We start from the raw sequence: 22,775 nt of genomic DNA, 5'->3' as shown, positions 1-22,775 counted from the left end.
TCACCTTTTCCTGCTCCTACCCACTTCTTACATTCGGCATACCCTTCAGTTTACAGGAGCAAACCCACGCGCCGCCTTCCAAGCGGGATACAAAAGTTGGTGCATGAGGGAAGCAGGAATTTAAACAAGTATAGCTCCGTTACATAGTCGTATTTCCGACTTTCCTATCTCTGTCAAGCCCTCCAATCCATTTATATGCAGAACAATGGTACTTTTTCAGATGGTCCCGGCCTGCATTTTATTACAACTACGTCTGGATATGTGATCTGTGCTGCATTGGGAGCTTTTGCGATGTATTCTCGGGTGACTTTATGGTAAGACAGGGTGTTTCCAGCCAAAGGTAAATATGAGTATTGATTCCCTGCTAACATCATACTTTTAATCTATCATTGACAAATATAATTTTTTGTGAAGTTATCGATGTTTTTAGAGAGAAAGTTATACAGTGTCAGAAGAGAAACATGTTACACAATGAACACCATGCCCGAATGTTACCAGTATTTCCACGCTTGAGAGCATGTTGATATGTGAGTTTATTTTCAATACAGTAAGAAGCCATTCTTCTAGTTGAAGAATGGTGTGAGTACATGTTGGCTTCTGGTGTGTTGAACGTTACTGGAATTTTTCACATGGAAATAACACCACCATGTAGAGAGAGTATTGCTTGAGCAGCTTAATAGTAGAACATAACAAGGTGAAACTCATTTAATGAAACGTACAATACCGGCTTTATACCATATTTCAAATAACGAACCCGATCCACAAGGCATAACTGTCAGATTACGTAAATTTCAGGTTTTGTGTATATAGTTCGACAACGAAGCATTGAGTCACAAGATAATAACCGTACTATTAATTATACAATAAAACATTCCGAAAATATAATTTTGGAGAACATTAGCATGCAAGAAACATGTCACTTGCTTTCAAGTTAATAATGTTTAGGTTCAATTCAAAAGTTAGCCAATGAAAAATAAATTATTTATGGATACATTATGGATAACCTGATTGTAAAAATGTGCGTAATTTTACAAAAAAATTCTTCCATTTGTATAAAAATTGCTATTTTGCAAAATGTAAACAAAATTCCACAATTAACTATTTTGAACGCCTTTATTGTTACCCTCACTATATATGAAAACCTTTTATCATCACAAATTTGATTTCGAAACTTTTTTAGAAGCAATAGTGCTCTTTGTTCATTTTTTGTATTGCTTGTAATTACTGGATATTAAAAATGTGAAATAATTTCATAAAATTATGCGAGACTGTTCTAGAATATTTTGTTATATATAGTATCGCTTGACAGTCAATCGTAATCTTGGACAGTCAAGATTTAGGTCTCTGTTGCTCTTTGCATTTCGCTGGAAAACGAATGTTAAACTGTGTTGCTATGTGGTCTTTGTTAGGCTTTTTTTTGTTACTGGAACGTTGGAGGTATTTGTTAGGCAATAGTTTTGTTATTGAAAAGCTGTAGAAGTGTTCTGGAAAAGACGTTATGAATAACTGGGAGGTTAAAACAGATGTCGTGCGTTTTCTCCTGAATTCTGAATAAATTCTGAAACTAATCACTTGTTAGTTTACTCATTTGCTACAAATACCAATTAAGGACCTTGGAAGTCACCCTGAGACGAAGATTGCCACAAACGGATTATAAGAATATGAGTATTTTATTTTCTGCATTGAAATGGTATTCTTTATCGTACCAATAGTTGCACAAGATCTTAGTTGCTATACTGAGGAAGTGCACGAGAAACATTGATTTAAAGATTCTGTATTTTAACTGCTGGAAATGGGTACATCGGAAGCTTACTGCTATCTTTCGAATTTTCAAAAAGGTCGCGTCATTGACATGAAGGGTACACGGACATATCACACAGGCTGTAGTGAAATTAATGCTGAACGAATGGTAGAGACATCGAATGAGAATAGTGTGGCATGAAGGGCAGGCATGGTTTGTTAAAGAAGGATTACTCCACGACAAGACGTAGGTTTTTTGGGCTAGCTCTGACAAATAGAAGGACGAGAACACTTGAAATCCGGGTTGAGCTCACAGGACGAGTGTCACCACGATTGGTCGGGATCATACTATGGAAGATGGGTTGCTGCGCGTCGTTTACCGCTGACACCGAACAAGAGACAGCAGAGGCTTGCGTGATATAGAGCCAGAGCCGCTTGGGGCATTTAGTATCGTGTGTTGTTCAGCGATGAACCTCGATTTAGTTTGTGGCGGTCATATCGAAGCCAAATGCGAAACGTCGCAGGAAGAAGCGATCATCAGGATACATGCCTCTCCAACGCCTGGAATCATGGTAGAAGAAACTGTTGTACATGGTAAAAGTAGTTGTTGATGGAAAGCCGAATGCTCACCAGCATGTGGTTCCAATGATGAACCCTGGCGATACAGTCTTCACGAGCCGAGTACCGGGTGGTGTAATCCAGCAAGATATCGTAAGACCCCACACTGTAGTTCAGCAAACAATATACGAATCTTTGACTGACCCGCCCAGTTCAGTGATTTGTTACTCACAGTGCATATGTACTTGTTAAATCACGATTAGTTTGGTTTAAGGAAAGTAAAAGGCAGTGGAAAGGCGGTTATACGTTGCGCTTCACAATGGCAGCAAGATTTGAGAAAAATAAGGAAATAAGGACATTTTCATAAGATTTATTGACGTTGAAAGATCGTTCGACGGTATAAAATTGAACAAGATGTTCCAAATTCTCAGGAAAATAGTTGTAAGCTGTAATGAAAGTCTGCTGGTATGCAATACATACATGAATCAGGGAAAAATAAGAAGGGAGGCCAAAAGCGAAATGCTCGGATTAGGTAGGGTATAAGACAGGGATGTAGTCACTGGCTCCTGCTCTTCAATACACACTTCGAAGAAACAATAATGAAAATAAAGTAAGGTTCAGGAGAGAGATTAAAACTTGGGGTAAAAGAATTATCTACCCTCAGTGAAAGTGAGGAAGACTTGGTGAGCTTTCTGAATGGAATAGACACTCTAATGATCAAACACTATAGGTTGGAGTAAATCGAAGAAAGACGAATATAATGAAGTGTAGCAGAAATGAAATGAGCGAAAAACTTAACTTCAAGATTATGGACCACGAAACAGACAATGTGAAGGAATTCTGTACTTTAGAAGAGAAGTAGCACATGACGCAGGAAGCAAGCGGGACTTAAGAGGCGAACTAGCATAGGCAAAAAGGACATTATTAGCCAAAGAAGTGTAAAATATCGGCCTCAATTTGAGGAAGAACTTTCTGAGAATGTACGTACAGGGTGTTTCAAAAATGACCGGTATATTTGAAACGGCATAAAAACTAAACGAGCAGCGATAGAAATACACCGTTTGTTGCAATATGCTTGGGACAACAGTACATTTTAAGGCGGACAAACTTTCGAAATTACAGTAGTTACAATTTTCAACAACAGATGGCGCTGCAAGTTATGTGAAAGATATAGAAGACAACGCAGTCTGTGGGTGCGCCATTCTGTACGTCGTCTTTCTGCTGTAAGCGTGTGCTGTTCACAACGTGCAAGTGTGCTGTGGACAACATGGTTTATTCCTTAGAACAGAGGATTTTTCTGGTGTTGGAATTCCACCGCCTAGAACACAGTGTTGTTGCAACAAGACGAAGTTTTCAACGGAGGTTTAATGTAACCAAAGGACCGAAAAGCGATACAATAAAGGATCTGTTTGAAAAATTTCAACGGACTGGGAACCTGACGGATGAACGTGCTGGAAAGGTAGGGTGACGGTTTACGGCAACCACAGAGGGCAACGCGCAGCTAGTGCAGCAGGTGATCTAACAGTGGCCTCGGGTTTCCGTTCGCCATGTTGCAGCTGCGGTCCAAATGACGACAACGTTCACGTATCGTCTCATGTGCCAAAGTTTACACCTCTATCCATACAAAATTCAAATGCGGCAAGCCCTCAGCGCTGCTACAGTTGCTGCGCGAGAGACATTCGCTAACGATATAGTGCACAGCATTGATGACGGCGATATGCATGTGGGCAGCATTTGGTTTACTGACGAAGCTTATTTTTACCTGGACGGCTTCGTCAATAAACAGAACTGGCGCATATGAGGAACCGAAAAGCCCCACGTTGCAGTCCCATCGTCCGTGCATCCTCCAAAAGTACTGGTCTGGGCTGCCATTTCTTCCAAAGGAATCATTGGCCCATTTTTCAGATCCGAAACAATTACTGCATCACGCTATCTGGACATTCTTCGTGAATTTGTGGCGGTACAAACTGCCTTAGACGACACTGCGAACACCTCGTGGTTTATGCAAGATGGTGCCCGGCCACATCGCACGGCCGACGTCTTTAATTTCCTGAATGAATATTTCGATGATCGTGTGATTGCTTTGGGCTATCCGAATCATACTGGAGGCGGCGTGGATTGGCCTCCCTATTCGCCAGACATGAACCCCTGTGACTTCTTTCTGTGGGGACACTTGAAAGACCAGGTGTACCGCCAGAATCCAGAAACAATTGAACAGCTGAAGCAGTACATCTCATCTGCATGGTAAGCCATTCCGCCAGACACGTTGTCAAAGATTTCGGGTAATTTCATCAGAGACTACGCCATATTATTGCTATGCATGGTGGATATGTGGAAAATGTCGTACTATAGAGTTTCCCAGACCGCAGCGCCATCTGTTGTTGACAATTGTAACTACTGTAATTTCGAAAGTTTGTCTGCCTGAAAATGTACTGTTGTCCCAAGCATATTGCAACAAACGGTGTATTTCTATCGCTGCTCGTTTAGTTTGTATTGCCGTTTCAAATATACCGGTCATTTTTGAAACACCCTGTATATACGAAGACAGCCCTTTATGAATGTGAATCATGAACTGTGGGAAAACAGGAAAAAAATAGGAATGAAGCGTTTGAAATATGGTTCTTTAGGCACGTTAAAAGTTAGGTGCACTGACGAGTGAGAAACAAGGAGGTTCTACGCAAAAACGGTGAGGAGATGTAGAAGGCGTTGACAAGTTGAAGGGACCCGATCTTACGAATTGTTAAGGCCTCACGGAATAAAACATCCTAAAATCCTCAAGGAATAACTCCCGTGATGGAGCCGTAGAGAGCAAAAAGGATAGAGGAAGAAAGGTATCGAAATATATCCAACAAACAATTGTGGGCGTTGAGCGGAAATGCTACTTAGATGAAGTGATTGGCGCAGAAGAGGAATCTGTGGCAGGCCACATCATACGTCAGAAGACTGACGGAATTTTAAGGCATGTCTGGGATACGACGAGAAGACGTATACTTTTATGTCAGTCGCCAGCTAGAAATCTTCGTGAAATGACAAGAGCATTTTTCAGGCGTGGCAAGAAATTCATCAAGATGACGTTCAGTGGTCATTTGCTTACATGCTACAGCCCCTGTGAGCGTCGCTCCTGATAATGGTGTTGATGGTTCACTTCAGTTCCAGATTAAACTGAAGTTTAATCATTCAATACCGGTGCATCATTGACGAACATCATCTACAAATTTTGATAAAAATCGGATCGGCGCTTCCTGGTCTTCTGTCAGTGTATTAATAAAGTTTTAACGTGTATTAAGAAAGTATTAATTAAAATTTCTGTTACACAGTCTATTAACAAACAAATGATGTAGTCCGGTGAAATGGTAATTTCAAGTGGAAAGTTCTGGTGTAATTATATATAATGGTCTATTTTGTGTTCTCTGGCGTTTTGAACACGAACCTGGAGTTGTCCAACAAAAATTTTCCCCGAAAATATGAGAAATCATAAAAAAACTACTAAAGCATCGTTTTTAGTGGTTTTCAGCTTATAACCTGCAAAGGAAGCTATTTACACAAAAGTGGCCCAGTAGTGAAATAAAGAGAAGGAAATTACTTACAATTTATGTCTTTAACGTATTATTTAAGTCATATGGTTTCCATGTAAAATCAGTGATTTTTGGAACATAGACAATGTCAATTAGTATGTACTTTTTAATTTCATTTAGGTAAAAATTATTCTAAACGACGATAAAAGACGATAATTTATTTACAAATCATGGGTATTTCAGTATTAATACGAGCTCATGTCGACACAGGTTCCGTAATTTCTTCAGGACAGCCTCTCAGTTCTTCTACACCTAAAACAAATAATCGGTGAGTTAATTCCAAATACTTGACAATTTATTGAATAGATATGAAAGCGATACCTATTGAGAAACATATTGTAATATGTTCAACACAAATAAATAGCGATGAAGGAGTAAATCTGAGATTTAATTTTTTATCAAGTAACCCACGTAACTTTGGGTCATTCTCTGCTTCTTCTTCAGTTTGTGCAATGAGCATGTTACTGCAGCAGTTCTCGTAGTTCAGGCACATACTAGAACAGCTGAGGCCTGGTTTTTTGCATCCACAGTTGGTCTGACAGGTCTTCATGCATTTGCAAGAACATTATTTTCATTATGGCAGCGATAGCAGCAACCGTTACGAAATTGTCTCGAATGAAAAACAGGCTACAGTTGCACTAAATTATGTTTATTTTAAACCTTGACCATGATTTCAGCTCTAATAATACAGCCTTCTTCAGAAGTCCTAAACAGTGAGCAAAATAACATCTAGACCAGTGATACAATCTACACATAAATTTCAAAATTACGTAAGTGATGACATATTACTTACATACATTACTTACAAAAGAAAAATGTCTTAGCCTAGCGGCTGCGTCAAGACCAATAAAATAACTTCAACAGACGTAAGCCTGTTTCGAACATAAGTAAAATTACATATGGTACCGTATGCTCTCCGCTACTACCTCTGTTATAACGGGCGCACGGTCGTCAGATGTGCTGCACCCGGCGCACCGTAGGTGGCGCTAACCACAGTGAGCTACATCGCACCGTTTATCAGGCAACTAGTCAATATACACGACAAGAATAATGGTTCAAAAGGCTCTGAGCACTATGGGACTTAACATCTGTGGTCATCAGTCCCCTAGTACTTAGAACAACTTAAACCTAACTAACCTAAGGACATCACACACATCCATGCTCGAGGCAGGATTCGAACCTGCGACCGTAGCGGTCACGCGGTTCCATACTGAAGCGCCTAGAACCGCACGGCCACAGCGGCCGGCATACACGACAATAAATGAATAACAAGCCTACATGTACAAATTAATAACCATATACTTCTTAATTCGAATGTCCAACAGATGAAATACTGTTGCATGTCTAAAACGTTTTCTCTCCACTTGTCGGTGTTCCCCCGCTTCTTCTTGAGAATGAGCCTTTCCAAGAAAACTTTGAGAGGCTCCGGAGCAAGACTTTCGCTTTCGTCCAAGAAAGAATCTGGAGGAGGATAGACATCTATGGCATTCGGTACTGATCATATCTCATCAAGAATTATCCCAGCCGCTGTCTCAACTAATCGAAGACTTTCTTCTGAGAAAGGTATAATTTCATTTTTATTTCTAAATAGTACTTATTTGAAACAATCACAGCTCGTAGGATTTTCACATAACATTCCTGACGAGCAGTCATATCAGTTCGTAGCAACAAGCGTCTGTCAAAATCTTATGGCCAGTATTTTTGAAGAAAACGATTGTATTCCGTTTTATCTTTCCTATGATAAGAAGTCCGCAGGTCGGGGTCAGGGATTTTCTCTGTCTCGTGATGGCTGGGTGTTGTGTTATGTCCTTAGGTTAGTTATGTTTAAGTAGTTCTAGGGGACTGATGACCATAGTGCTCAGAGCCATTTGAATCTTTGATAACATCTTTCCAACATCTCTCCAATAAATTTTATTACAGTTTTTCTTTGAGGGACGTAGTAGTTCTTTATTTGATAGAATGAAAACTGACATTCCTCATATCTGCTTTCCATAAAAGTGAAAATGTCATTCATCGCCCTCTCAATCTCTTCAGCATGAGGGCCAACGATCCCTTATTTTTTCCATCAGCCTTGGGCCTACTGTTGTACAGTTTCTTTACACATTTGTCATGGTTCTGACAATCAGCAGGCACCATGTCTGTTCTCGGCTGGATCCTATTGAGAACTACTGCACAGAAATCATCTCCACGTAGCTGGGCCTGTCTCACAACTGTGTCTTTCGTCTCTATTTTGGTCACCTGGTGCACCAAATTTCGTTTATTAGGATGCAGTCGTCGTTTTGACCTTGCACAATCTTCGGAAATACCCGTTCCACACACAAAACATTGTGATTTGAAATAAAAATACTCACAGGATGATCTTAATTTTCCTGATGATGCGCTGGGTTCAATGGCTTTTCTTCAGGTGAGCAGCTAACATTCTTTCATTTATTTAACTTTTCTGAAATGAAACATGTGCTTTAACACATGTTTTACCTGCTATATAGCTCCCTTCCTATGATTTGCTTTTTTTTTCTAGCATCATGTAACGTTTCTGTACCTTTTTCCTTGACCATTTTCACTGTACCTTCACTCAAGTCTTTTTTACAAATAAAACACTTATCGCTGGACATTGTCATCTAGTTGGTGTCATATTGTGTGTCAACGAAAGCATTCAGAAACGAAATTAAGTGACTTAACTTCTCAGGTCAGCAGTCCCCTAGAACTTTGAATTACTTAAACCTAACTAACATAAGGACATCATACACATCCATGCCCGAGGCAGGATTCGAATCTGCGACCGTAGTGGTCGCACGGTTCCAGACTGTAGCGCCTATAACCGTTCGGCCACTACGGCCGACAAACGAAATTAACTTCATGCCTCTCTCATATATATATATATATATATATATATATATATATATATATATATATATATATATATGAGAGAGGGAGGGTTGGGGGAGACAGAGGGGTTGTGTAGTTGAGTTCGGTGTCAAATAGGACGAAAAGAAGCGCTCCTTCTATGGTTTGCTTGGTAGACATCGAAAGGCAAGAAACGGCAGATGAAATAATTCACTTGAGAAGAAAATTGCAATTTATTTTTTTGCCTTTTCCCAAAAATTACTGATTTCACCGATATTGTAATACTATTTTGTGTGGAAACTATGCGTCACACAAAAAAATATTACAGACATAAATTGTTGGTAAATTTCCACTCTTTATTTTACTGCTGAGCCCCCCTTTTTTTGGTAAATAACTTGATTGCAAGTTATACGCTGAAACCACATCAAGTTATTTTTTGTGCATTTTTTGTTGATTTCTGATATTGTCGTGGAAATTTTTGTTGAACTACTTCTGATTGGTATTCAGCGCCGCTAAAAACAGAGAATAAACCGCTAAACCTAATTATACCAAAAGTTTCCACATCGAGCAATTTTCGTGCACCATTTGCCTGGACTAATATAGCGGTGCAGCCGCCTGTTCAGGCATCTGCTGGTTACGGCGCCGGCGTGCGTACTTCACCTACATTAAGAACGCACTCCGGAGATCCGTGTTCGCGCGCGCGTGTCCGGGTAGAGACGCTTTGGTGTTTGGAGAAAGCAGCGCGCCGCGCCGTGCGCTATGGCCGACCAGCTAGGTAAACACGCGGCCAGTACATGCTGCGAATGCCGATGTTTAGCGGGCGCTGAAAACGTATCCCAGGACCCAGTTGGCCACCTAGCCCAGCTTCTATAGCTCTCTTTACACACACCTAGCGCTTACTCTCAGTAATGTTATGCACTGGAAGTATAATAAATAAAATATTAAAATAAAAAAAACCAGTGCAAGAGAGGAGAAAGGTGTCGAACTATTCGATGAACTGCTGTGTTAAAAATAATGAAGGATGTAAGTTTTAACTCAAGAATAACGCTAATACCGGATCATGCCACCATAAGCGCTAGCGACAGTTGCAGGAAAGATGACTGCCTTCGCCAGTCCTGAGTGTGCTCTCTGTGTGTTTTGGTTTGAAGAATCAATGTCTGTGACAATTGTACGACGTAGTTTGCGTATCGAGTACAGTAAATATCCTCCCTGTAGATTTGCCATTTGTGAGTGGTGTAAATGTTTTGTTGAAACTGGGTGCTCATTAAGTAAAGAAGAAAAAAAAAAGAAAGAACGAAAAGAAACAAAACGACGCTATAGAGTGAATGGGGCAACATTTTATTTAAAGTCCTACAGAATCCACCTGGCGCGCTTCTTGCGAACTGTGTGGCCTGCATGTGAGTGGCATGTATTAAGAAGATAGTCGCATACATTAATAGTAGTACGAGAACTAAAACGAACTGATATGACTACTCGTAAGGAATGGTACGAGGAAATCCTATGATGTGTGTATCTTTAAGTTCAGTACCATTTTGAAATAAAAATAAAATAAGTAAACTTTTCCCATCAATTTGAATTTTACATGAAAGCCTGTACTTGAATCTGATTTTCCTTCTTCATTGTCATCAATATTCGGCGTGTTTACGTTTGTCTGTGAGTGTTTGAAATGCTTCCTGCGATTGAGAAACCTGCTGAGTATGAAATAAGCTCTTTGATTCGTTTTCTTAGTGGTAAAGACGTGAATGCGGATGGAATTCATCGTCAGGTCAGTGAAGTCTATGGAGAAAACATTAGAAGTGAGGGGATGGTACGGAAAGCTTTTAGAGATGGCCTTACAAATGTGCGCGATGAGGAATAAAGTGGGCTACCTTTTGTCGTTACCGACGATTTGGTGGGAAAAGCTGATGAAAAACTGTTTCCGACGTTACATGATGAGTTTCCTCAAGTGTCAACAAGTGTACTTTAAGCAGTCGTTGCCTGATCAGCCGGCAGGTATTCAAAAGCTTTTTGCACGTTACGGTAAGGCCTTAATATTGTTGACAATTATGTAGAAAAGTAAGTGAACGTAAAAACAGTCGTAGGTTGCAGATTTGTGTTTATTTATTACTCGTTTCGCCCGGGTAGACCTTCATCAGATAATGTTAATATTAAACCTTCTCGCAGATTAAAACTGTGTGCCCGACCGAGTCTCGGTTCCGCACACAGTTTTAATCTGCCAGGAAGTTTCATATCAGCGCACTCTCCGCTGCAGAGTGAAATTGTCATTTTGGGATGTTAATATTAATAACAGAGGCGTATGTCGCACCCAAAAGAACACCAGAATGAAAGATTCTTAGTACGAAAAGGATGGTTTACTTTGGAATTAATTTTAACACTACCTGACGAAGCCCTAGCCGAGCGACACGCATAATAAAAAAATACGAATCTGTTTTTCCAATCAATTTATAATAATGTTTCGCTATCACTTTGCCACCATTTATTGGAACAGTTTTTAATGAAACACATAAAAATTTTTTTTTGCATCATCTTGGTTCCGAGAGTTCCGGAACCTGTGCAGAAAATTGGAATAGAGATCAACATAAACATCATCTCCGCCCTTTTTATTGCTCATGAAAACCACACATTGCTCTTTGTACCACCATACAGCGAGGCCTTCGACGGTGGTGGTCCAGATTGCTGTATACGAGGCGGTCCATTGATAGTGACAGGGTCAAATATCTCACGAAATAAGCATTAAACGAAGAAACTACAAAGAACGAAACTCGTCTAGCATGAAGGGGGAAACCAGATGGCGCTATGGTTGGCCCGCTAGATGGCGCTGCCGTAGGTCAAACGGATATCAATTGCGTTTTTAAAATAGGAACCCCCATTTTTTTTTTTACATATTCATGTAGTACGTAAAGAAATATGAAAGTTTTAGTTGGACCACTTTTTTTCGCTTTATGATAGAAGGCGCTGTAATAGTCACAAACATATGGCTCACAATTTTAGGCGAATAGTTGGCAACAGGTAGGTTTCTTTAAATTAAAATACAGAACGTAGGTACGTTTGAACATTTTATTCCGGTTGTTCCAATGTGATACATGTATCTTTGTGAACTTATCATTTCCGAGAACGCATGCTGTTACAGCGTGATTACCTGAATTATATTCTGATTACCTGAACTATACTCAGTTGTTGGCAAAGCATTTTTCTATAGTGACTACTGACAAACCATAATCACTGGATTTCATAAATGTTTGGAATGTGCCCCACTGTGAAACTTCCTATGAGTTTAAAAATTGTGCAGTTCCCAGACTCGGGAGCAGAACATTCCCATTCGCTGGCAAGGGCTGTAATTATGTGAGAAATCCGGACAACCTCACCTTCGATAAACATTGTGCCTGTGTGGGAGTACGAGTTCCGCTCAGGGACCCAATTTTCTGTGAGGTTTTAATTGATTGTGCTACCGGCACCTGTACGAAGCAGCCAGTGCCGGTCTGTCGGTGTCCCTGCACGCACCTTCACGCGCCGTGGTTCCAACATGCTGGCTGAAGGCCATCTGCCCAAACTAGGTCACGGGCGGAAGGAACCAGCCTGGTAGCCTCGACCGAGAGCGTCTTTGTGTACGCAGGGACCTCAGGATGTAGCTCGCACACGTCGTCCCGCGGTAGTACCAGCATGTGACAAGAATGGCGCATTACCAAAGACAGTAAATGTTCAAGGATTCCTGCAGAGACTGTTCTGCGGTACGGATAACAGGTGCATCACAGCGAGTGAATGAAGCGGCGCTGCTACTGGAAGCATACTCAGAAGTTCAACTGGCGCCTTGGTACTATTACCGTGGCCAAAATGTCTAAATTACACAAACTCGAAGTGAATTTCAGGCTGTATATGGAGCAAATGCAATGTCGCCTACAGCCGTCGTGAAATGTAGCCAGCAATTTAACCAAGACCTCACAGCTGAAGGTTATGCTGATCCCAAAGTACAGATCTTGCGTCATACTGTTTCCGTCTATTCCGCGAGGATATGGATATTCCAACGATGAGAACGTTCACGCAGTTGTTCTCGAATGTCTCCGTGACCAAGGAGCGGAATTCTGCTCTCGAGGAAGTGCGCAATTGGCAGAAAAGATGTAGCAAAAGAAGTACGAGAAGATGAGGGAGGCTATGACATGTTTCCAATCAGGCCATCTATATTTTCCTATTCTAAAAACGTTTCGGGGTAGTCAGTATGCCTTTAGTAATAGTCCTTTTTCTCAAACCTTCTTCTTCTTTCGACTTTTTGATGCTGTCTCCCATTTCCGTTATATTGTGCCAATTTTTAAATACGTACGTTACTATTAAACCCGTCCTACCCCCCCCCCCCCCTACCCCCGTTTCTGCCATTTCCAGTGACTTGTTAATTATTTCTGAATACGGCAACAGACGTCCCACAAACCTGTCTTTATTTAGGATGGCGTCTTCCACAGGCTTCAATGCGCAGTTATTTTTTCACCACTTATTCGTTTCGTTCTTTATTTGTCCGCACTTTTTTAACATCCTCCGATAGCACCACAGATGATTCAGCTCTTTTTCTGCATATTTCTACTGGCCCACGAATCATTTTCTTATAATCTTGTAATCTTGTGCTCCAGATATCCACTTTCAGGATATATTTTGCTAGGCTTCATTTCAATCTCTCTCTCTTTCTCTCTCTCTCTCTCTCTCTCTCTCCCCCTCCCCGATGAACCATGCCGTTGGTGGGGAGGCTTGCGTGCCTCAAAGATCAACGATACACATAGCCGTACCATAGGTGCAACCACGACGGAGGGGTATCTGTTGAGAGGCCAGACAAACGTCTGGTTCCTGAAGAGGGGCAGCAGCCTTTTCAGTAGTTGCATGGCCAACAATCTGGATGATTGACTGACCTGGCCATGTAACATTAACCAAAAGGGCCCTGCTGTGCTGATACTGCGAACGGCTGAAAGCAAGGGGAAACTACAACCATAATATTTCCAGAGGGCATGCAGCTTTACTATTTGGCTAAATGATGATGGCGTCCTCTTGGGTAAAATATTCTTTAGGTAAAATAGTCCCCCATTTTGCTCTCCGGGGGGGGGGGGGGGGGGGGAGGGACGACTACTCAGGAAAAGCAAAACTGGCATTCTATGGGTCGGAGCGTGGAATAGGTCCACATCTACCACAGTAGTACAAGTTTATATGCCAACTAGCTCCGCGGATGATGAAGAGATTGAAGGAATGTATGATGAGAGAAAAGAAATTATGCGGATAGTTAAAGAAGACGGAAGTTTAATAGTCATTGGGTATTGGAATTCAATAGTAGGAAAAGTAAGAGAGGGAAAAGTAGTGGATGAAAATGGGCTAGGGGAAAGGAATGAAAGAGGAAGCTGCATGATAGAATTTTGCACAGAGCTAACACTTGCTTTAATAATTATGAAAGAAAGTCTTGTTCGTGGAAGAGACCTGGATACACCGGAAGGTTTCAGATAAATTATATAATGGTACGACAGAGATCTCGGAACCAGGTTTTAAATTGTAAGACGTTTCCAGGGGAAGATGTGGACTCTAACCACAATTTATTGGTTATGAACTGCAGATTTCAAATTGAACAAACTATAACCAGGCAGGAATTTAAGGAGATGGGATCCGGATAAACTGAATGAATAAGAAGCTGTAGAGAGTTTCAGAGGAAGCATTAGGGAAGATTGACAAGAACAAGGGAAAGCAATACAGTAGAAGAAGATTATTGGTTAGCTTTGGGAGATGAAATAGAGAAGGCAGCAGAGGCTAAAGTAGATAAAAAGTCAAGGGCTACTAGAAATCCTTGGGTAACACAAGAGGTACTGAATTTAATTGATTATAGGAGAAAATATAAAAATGTAATAAATTTGGCGGGCGAAACAGAATACAAACGTATAAAAATGAGATCGCCAGGAAGTACAAAATGTCTAAGCAGGAATGGCTATAGGACAAATGTAGGGCTGTAGACGCATATATCACTAGGGGCAAGATAGATGCTACCTACAGGAAAATTAAAGAGACCTTTGGAGAAAAAAGTACCACCTTTATGAATATCAAGACCACAGATGGACTTAAGCAAAGAAGAGAAAGGAGACAGACAGAAGGAGTATATAGAAGATATATATAAGGGAGGTGTAGTTGAGGACAATATTATGGAAATCTAAGAGGTGGTAGAGGAAGATGAGCAGGGAGATAGGATATTGCGTGAAGACAGCCTTGGGAGAGCCAGCCATGACAAAACTCTTCCACTTGGTCAGCAAGATGTATGAGACAGGTGAAATACCCCCAGACTTCAAAAAGAATATAGTAATTTTAGTTACAAGGAAATCAGATGCTGATAGATGTGAAAATTACCGATCAGTTTAACAAGTCACGGTTGCAAGATACTAATACGAATCATTTACAGAATGGAAAACCTGGTGGAAGACGATCAGTTTGGATTCAGGTGAAGTGTAGGAAGGAGCGAGGCATTACTGACCGTATGACTTCTCATAGGTTAAGGAAAAACAAACGAACGTTCATAGAATTTATAGACTTGAGAGAGAAAGTTATTGACAATGTTGACTGAAATATTCTCTTTCAAATTCCAAAGGTGGCAGCAGTAAAATACAGGGAGCGAAAGACTATTTACAGTTTTTACAGAAACCAGATGACTGTAATAAGAATCGAGAGGCACGAAAGGGAAGCAGTGGTTGAGAAGTGAGTGAGACAGGGTTGTAGCTTATTACCGACGTTATTCAATCTGTATATTGAGCAAGCAGTAAAGGAGACAAAAGAAAAATTTGGAGTAGGAATTGAAGTCCAGGGATAAGAAATAAAAACGTTGAGGTTTGATGAGGGCATTTTAACCTGTCAGAGACAGCAAAGGAATTGAAAGAGCAGTTGAACGCAATGGACAGTGTCTTTAAAAGAAAATATGAGATGGACGTCAACAAAATCAAAACTAGAATAAGAGAATGTAGTCGAATTAAATCAGGTGATGGCGAGGGAATTAGATTATGAAAGGAGACAATGTAGTAGACGAGTTTTACTATGTGGGAAGCAAAATAATTGAAAATGGCCGCAGCAGGGAGGATACAAAATGTAGACTGGCAATGGCAAGGAAAGTGTTCCTGAAGAAGAGCAATTTGTTAACTTCGAGTAGAGATTAAGTGCCAGGAAGTCCTTTCTGAAAGTATTTATATGGAGTGTAGCCATGTATGGAAGTGATACATGGACAATGAACAGTTTAGACAAGAAGAAAATAGAAGCTTTTGTAATGTAATGCTACAGAAGATTTCTGAATATTAAATGGGTAGTTCATGTAACTAATGAGGAGGTACTAAATAGGACTGGGGAGCAAAGAAATTTGTGACAACTTGACTAGAAGAAGGGATGGGTTGGTAGGATACAATATGAGACATCAAGAGATCACCAATTTAGTGCTGGAGTTAATCGTGGAGGGTAAAAACCGTAAAGGAAGGCCAAGATATGTGTATAGTAAGCAGGTTCAGGAGGATGTAGATTGCAGTAGGTATTCGGCGATGAAGAGACTTGCATTGGATAGAGTAGCATGGAGAGCTGCATCAAACCAGTCTCAGGACTGAAGACCCCAACAACAACAAATCAATTTCTGAGTCTACTAGAGCTCTTTCATTGAGGAAAATGTTTGAGTGTGTCGATTTACTTCTGGTATCTTCATCGTTCCGGCCATCCTGTGTAGTCTTGCTTCTTACACACAATTATATCACTTGTTCCACTGCCATGCCGATCCCAATATTGATGTTGAGGATGTTGCTATTCTCCTTTCTACTACTGTTTACCTTTGTATTTGTGTATTCTTACGCCGTCCTCAATGCTAAGTAGTTTTCGACTGCATCCAACAGCCTTCCTCACACTTGGCCAGAAGGGCTGTGCCACATATTAGTAGAACTTGGTCTCTACGTAGTCAGTTATTTACAGGATGTATTCCAGTCTTCCAGTCTCTCTTCCCCTACCTCTTTTTCCCCTCCACAGCTACCTCTAGTACTATGGAGATTATTCCATGATGTCTTACGGATATTCTACCACCGTGTTCGATCTTCTCGTCAGTGTCTTCCACATTTTCCTTTCCTCGCCGTTGTGCTGTAAACCACCTCGTTCCTTACTTTACCAGTCCTCCTAATTTTCAACATTCTTCTTTAGCACCACATGTCAAATGCTTGTGTTCTCTTCTGTTCCGGTTTTCCTACCGTCCATGTCTCACTGCCGTACAATGTTGTACATTCTCAGAAATTTCTTCCTCATATGAAGGATTTTATTTGATACTACTAGACTTCTCTCATCGCGGGATGCCCTCTATGCCTGTGCTAGTCTCCTTCTATGTCCTTCTTGCTTCGTCCGTCTTGTGTTACTTTGCTTGAAAAGTAGCAGAATTCCTTCATTTTATGATCATCAATTTTGGTGTTAAGTTTATCGTTATTTTGATTTCTGCTATTTGTCATCACTTTTGCCTTTTTCCAACTTACGTTTATTCCACATTCTGTACTAATTAGACAGCTCATTCCATTCAACAGCTGCTATTAGACTTCGTTAAATCACTGAGGATAGCAATATCGTTACGAACCGTAACATTGAGATGACTTCACCCTTAATTTAAAATCCATTCTTGAAGCTTTCCTTTGTTTCAGTCATTGCTTTCCCGACGTACAGACAGAACAGTAGGGGTGAGAAACAGAATCTGTGTCTTACACCATTTTACGTTGTGAACACTTTTTCCTCGTCGACAAATCCTATACACGCGTCTTGATTTTTCTTCAGCATTGTTTCCACGAATAAGCGTAACATCAGAGCCGCCTGTTTTTACATTTCCTAAAGGTGAAATGATCGTTATCTAATACACTCAACTTTCTTTTCCATTCTTGTGTACAGTAGGCTATTCTTATCTGCAACTTGGATACAGGAGCTGTTAAACTGCTTGTGGCATAGTTATGGCACATTCTGGCATTTATATCCTCGGAATTGTGTGGATAAAGTTCTTTCGAAAGTCTGATGGTACGCCACTAGTCCCATATATTCTACGTAAGAAATTTAATAGTCGTTTAGTTGCCACTTTTACCCGTAGATTTTAGAAATTGCGATGGAACATTATTTATCTCTTTTGCTTATCTGCAAGTCTTCCAGACCTCTCTTACATTCTGACTAATATTGGATCATCTATCTCTTCCATATAGACTTGAACTTAAAGTGTCATCATATCAGACAGCTCCCCCGCCCCTGCCATACAGGTCTTCCAGTGTACTCTTTCCATCCAAGTGGCCTCTGCTCTGTGTTTGAAAGGGTAATGTCCATTGCTCTCTTAATGGTACCACTCCGGTTTTTAATTTCACCGAAGGATGTCTAAAGTCAGTCGCTCTAAGGCACTGGAAATGCGCTGCATCAAGATGGGTGGACTGTTAATTCACCTGCATTACAACACACAGACCTTTGTCTTTGATATGTGCTCCTTGTAGGCAATTACGTTACCTATATATGAGATGAAACACTGTTTCTGTTCGCCTTAGTTGAACACGAACAATAGTTGCAAGTTCTGTGCAGGTTAAGGGCTCTGCGTGCAACTAAACCTTCTAGGGATGCAGTTACACAAACGATGAAAACTGTTGAATACTGCAAGTCCCTGAGTGAAGTGCAGGTCTGCCGCAACGCTATAGAAATTCAGCCACAAACGAAAACCAAACATGCTAGTCCAATTTCGTAACATTGGCTGGCAAAATGCTGGCTAAAGACGTTTATGTGGTAAGCATGCAGGGGTGAACGACAGACTGACTTGTCGCCCTGGGGGCAGGTTTATGCCACACTTAAGACCTTGAGATCACGTCATGTGTACATGACGTGGCGAAGGAGAGCACAGGCCGGTCCCATTGCTGTGTAGTCTTTGCCGAGTAGGTGGCGTTGCTAGTTGTAGAAGCGAGTCGTGGACTATTTATCGGGAGTCTTAGTTGGCAGTGGGTTACTTTTGTGTCAGTTTAGATTGTGATGTTCGTACGTGTTGTCTGCCTGGTGGATGATTAAGATGTTGAGTGTAGATGGGCGCTTTTGTTTTACCTGGTAACCTAATTTTGTTGTGCACAATTACTTCAGTACCCCCTCTGTAAGGTTAGTTTAAGCATGGCGGAACAATATCTATGAGACGCATACATATACTTTAGGTTAAGTTTTCCATCGTACAGGTATGTTGTTAGGGGACCCTTTCAGTTGTAATTATTTCATTAATGTGAGGCACAAAATTGTTTTTATCAAATTTATATTGTTATATCAGCACTAATTTGGAAGGCTAAGCACGAGTGCTTGCATTGTTTATTAATGCATGTGCTGCGGCGCTATTAAATCGATGTTAATAAATTGAAGTACTTGGCTAAGAATCCACCCTTGCACAATCGCCACCGAAACTCTACTCTCAACGAACTCCTACGCTACTTTAGTGACCACTTACGATTATTTGTATACAGTAGATTATAAAGTTGAAATGGTTTCTGAAGTGTAATCGGAATATTTTGGGAATGGAAATGAGAACAGGAATCGCTGAGGTCCGTTGGAAATTTAATTAATTATTCAGAGTTGCCACCCAACTAAGTTGAAAAAATTCCCTTACAATAAAGGGAAATAATCACGGCTTTGATCCACATGAATATTAAATGTAATTGCTTTCAGCAGTTAACAACTAAAATCGAATTATTCATGATGCACATTCTTTCCGAGTGAAATGTCACATGAAGCTATATACTAAATTCTCAGTGAGAAACATAAAACGTTTTGTCATAAGAGCTATTACACTTAGGCAAACGCCAGTTTAGATGCAATGTGCTTATTTTAACACGGAAGGGGTTCTCTGAGAAACATTAACGATTTCTTTTCATAGAAATAAACAGTTTGAAACACTGCATAAGAAGTTTTGTTGAAGTTGCCGTGGCTGATATTGACGTACTGATATTCCATCGACCTGTATGTTGCGTGCTAAGGCACTTCATGAATATAATTTATAGTAAATGGAGGAAGGACAGGATGAATTCAACGCACACTAAGTTCATGCAAAAAGAATACAGAGTAAAGGAAGTCTGCCCTTCACCGCAAAACTACAGACCACGACGTTCGTGCCTTCCAGTACATTAAGGCTGCAGTAAAAATGAAATAGCACCGAGCGGTCACACAATGCAAGGCAATGCAGAGAAGAATCAAATAGGTGCAAGACCTAACAAAATGGAACCTCTCAGATGTTCTAAATGTGTGCTACAAATTAATTGGTAAATAGATGCAACGATAAAAAATAATCCTAATGAACTGCAAAGCAAATTAGCAAACGATAAATATAACGAGCTGAGGACTGAATCGACTCATCTGTGCACGTGGCCTAAATGAGCAAAGGAAGCATCCGAAAACCAGAATTTAACAATAAAAAGTCGCACAAAAACATTTAACTACACTGAATTTTTGCTACCACACGAGTTCACCATGGAAAATGTCACTGGTTGGTGAAGAGGACACATAGAAAGATACGCAAAAGAAAACTGCAAAGTTACTCATAACACTGAAACGGAAATGAATTTATGACGAGAAGTAGACGCAGAACAACCATAAGAGAGTACATTCACACGCACATTTTCACTTAACAGAAATGAATCTCTCAAACGCTTTATATTCGGTGGTGGAATGCATTTCCACACAATAGAGTCTCGTAAGAGAAAGCAAGTCTCAGAAAAAACTCAACAAGACCTGAAAAATAGACCATTTGCGACTAAACTATTAAATATTATTATAACGCTATCGCTGTGAAATAAGATGAATCAGAATACTTTAGATAGCCTGAAGACTTACACAATTTGCGTCCTAAGACGCATACGATGTGCGCTAACGAATGACGGAGCGTCAAGTCCTTTAGCACGCTCCCCGAATAACGAACCCCCAGGTACGCGGAAATGACCAAAGGGGTATCTTCCGCCACCAACCCAACAACAGTCGAAAGGCCACTTAGAGGGCACAACCATCTTAGCTTTGTCTGAAGCCGCTAAGTTTGGCACCCTCGTCTACAGGAGACAGTAAAGTGCTACTCGCTACTGTTGAAATACTAAACACACACACACATACATTCATTCACTCTTACACACAGATTGTGATGAAGGAAGGGAAATGTGGAGGCAAAAATATGAATAATATAAATCGTATTGAGGGTTTGCATGTATCATAAATATGCATCTGTGAAAACAGTAGAGAGATGCAGAACACTGTTTGGCTGCATCGTTCAGTTAATTTATGATGAAACATGCATGTCCACTGCTCAGTTTTCTCAAGCGTCGGGCCAAGAAATGCTCTGGTACTTCGAAATGCCAGTATCAAGAGGAAATAACATTAAAACCGAGAAAGACTACATGAAACGTTTCCGACAGACATATTTCAAGTTCGTCGCAGAGCAGGTCTTTCTTTGTAAGTAATGTTCAGTCATCTCTTGCTCAAAATAGGGCAGTTATCAAAATAGAAGAAGTATTTGAATGTCCTGAAAAAAAAAAAAACACGACAATCGCTGGAGGAACACAAGGTGAGAATAGTAGCGTTATTGTCGATGGAGTATTCTGCTGGCGTTCTTTAACAGCATTTGCAACTTAATGTTGACAGATCTGTTTATGAATACTTCTTCAAATGGCTCTGAGTACTATGGGACTTAACTTCTAAGGTCATCAGTCCCCTAGAACTACTTAAACCTAACTAACCTAAGGACATCACACACATCCATGCCCGAGGCAGGATTCGAACCTGAGACCGTAACGGTCGCGCGGTTCCAGACTGTAGGGCCTAGAACTGCTCGGCCCACTTCTTCCGAGATCACTCAGATCAGTAAATGTTAATTTTCTTCCCTCATGGAGAGACTACCTTTCAGGAGAATAAAACCATTTTATGTTCCTTCAAAATGGCGAGATTAAGACCAACAAGACTGCAGTGTACTTCACTCACCCCAGAATCGCTGACCCACCAAGATTGTGGTTTCCGCTTGGCGTCCTGTACCCATACACAGCTGCCAGCACCTGATGTGGTTCCTAAGAGGGCCCTCACACAGTCAGCAAACGCCATGTGTCAATTGTCAATACAGTGCGTGATAGTGCGGGGGAGTATTGTTGCGCAGTATTTATGCCTGGGACGCCTCAGTTACAGCAGCGTCCTTGTAGCGAACACTTCACTGCTCGAGGATGCAGAACTCGCAGGTACAGTACTGCGATTGCACTAGCTACCTGCTGCGAAAAGTAAAGCAACAGGACGTGGCGATGGGCGAAAAAGTGGATTGGAAGAGGTACCACACGGTCATGCTAACATATTATAACTTGCAGCAGTGCCAGGTGACCACCGGAATAATTTAGGGATGACCGAGGAAACTTTCAACGAACTGATGAATTTCATTGCACTTTATGTGCACAGAAACATCCTGTTCATATTTTTTACATTCTCTTCGGATTAAAATTTCCACAATGCTGTAAGCGGCCCCTAAACATGAAAAGCTTAAGATTCATTATCGTAGCGCCGTTATGTATTTCTGCGACACAATTCAAACTTTTGAAAAGAACAAACAAGCCGTTGCAATGTTATTCCCCTGCACTTAAGCACTTCTGTCAAATGATTCTACAGCTAAATACTGTATTAATTATGTAATCAAACTACTCTTCTCACTGCACTTCATATGATTCCTTTCGTCTATGTTTCTTAGTGTTTTCGTGTACATATAGCGTCGCCGTATCAATTTTTTAAACGTCTGCGAATCACCAACTCTAGGCAAGTACGTCTATTGGCTAATGTAATACGTGCACGGTAAAATATATTGCTCAATATATTGAGCGGTAAACATCAGCAGTCCCCTTCCGTACATTGTGCAAAGCAATACCGACCTCAGATGGTCAATAGTATTGTGCAGTACTGCACAATAAATATTGAGCGTGTGAGCGCCCCTTAACAACCGGTGCAGCTGCTGTCCTGGCAGCTAAAATTGTCGCTTACGTGAACAGGCAGCTCACAAGGCTCGGAAGAGCAGTGACTCACCAACTGAAAGTGACGCCGCTG

General features: G+C 40.8%; 1 long non-coding RNA gene across 1 annotated transcript in view; it reads left to right on the top strand.

The window, feature by feature from the left end:
* The window catches only part of LOC126284703 (uncharacterized), a 110,794-nt gene that overhangs the window by 5,301 nt on the left and 82,718 nt on the right, over window positions 1–22,775 (top strand). The window contains exon 2 of the long non-coding RNA XR_007551530.1: window positions 221–340. This is a non-coding gene — a long non-coding RNA (uncharacterized LOC126284703). The remainder of the gene's footprint in view (window positions 1–220; window positions 341–22,775) is intronic.

This window comes from Schistocerca gregaria, chromosome 8, assembly GCF_023897955.1.
Source record: "Schistocerca gregaria isolate iqSchGreg1 chromosome 8, iqSchGreg1.2, whole genome shotgun sequence".
Classification (NCBI taxonomy): domain Eukaryota; kingdom Metazoa; phylum Arthropoda; class Insecta; order Orthoptera; family Acrididae; genus Schistocerca; species Schistocerca gregaria.
This window is presented reverse-complemented; position numbering and strand designations above follow the sequence as displayed.